This window comes from Geospiza fortis, unplaced genomic scaffold (genome assembly GCF_000277835.1).
Source record: "Geospiza fortis unplaced genomic scaffold, GeoFor_1.0 scaffold1775, whole genome shotgun sequence".
Classification (NCBI taxonomy): domain Eukaryota; kingdom Metazoa; phylum Chordata; class Aves; order Passeriformes; family Thraupidae; genus Geospiza; species Geospiza fortis.
Genome location: NW_005054970.1, coordinates 23786 through 24542, shown reverse-complemented (window position 1 = coordinate 24542; position 757 = coordinate 23786).

Below are 757 nucleotides of genomic sequence, written 5' to 3'. Positions count from 1 at the left end.
GCGCAGAGCCGGCCCACGTAGAGGCGCAGGCGCAGCGCCAGGAACACGGGCACCATGTGCGCCAGCCGGGCAGCCCAGGGCCGGGCACCGAACTCGGGCTCCAGCACGGCCCTGGCCGGCCACGCCCGGCCCACCAGCACCCCCAGGACCCCCAGCACCGGCGCCCAGCGCACGTGGGACAGCAGCCGGCGCAGGGCGGGGGGACCGGGGGGACCCCACACCCAGTCCAGGTACGTGCCCAGGCGGTAGAAGGGACCTGCGGGGAGAGGGGACACATGGGGACACAGGTGACACCCAGGTGGGACACAGGGGACACCCAGGTGGGACACAGGGGACACCCAGGTGGGACACAGGGGACACTCTGGAAAGCCCAAATTTGTGGAGAAATGACGTGGATTTGGGTACAAGGTGCTAAAAATCCTCTCTGGAATCCTCCTCTGGGAAACCCCAAAATTCCCCCAAATCCTTTCTAGGACTCCCCCAAAATCTGCTCTGGGAAAACCCCAAAATCCACCCAAATTCCCCTCTGGGACCCTCCAAAATCCCCTCAAAATTGCCTCTGGGAAACCCCAAAATTCTCCCCAAATCCTCCCTGGGCCCCCCCCAAAATTTCCCGAAAATTCCCTCTGGGACTTCCCAAAATCCCCCCAAAATTCCCACAGGGACCCCCCCAAATCTCCCCAAATCCCCTCAAGGACCCCCGCCCCCAAAATTCCCTCTGGGACCCCCCAAATCCCCCCACACCTCCCCCCCCCCC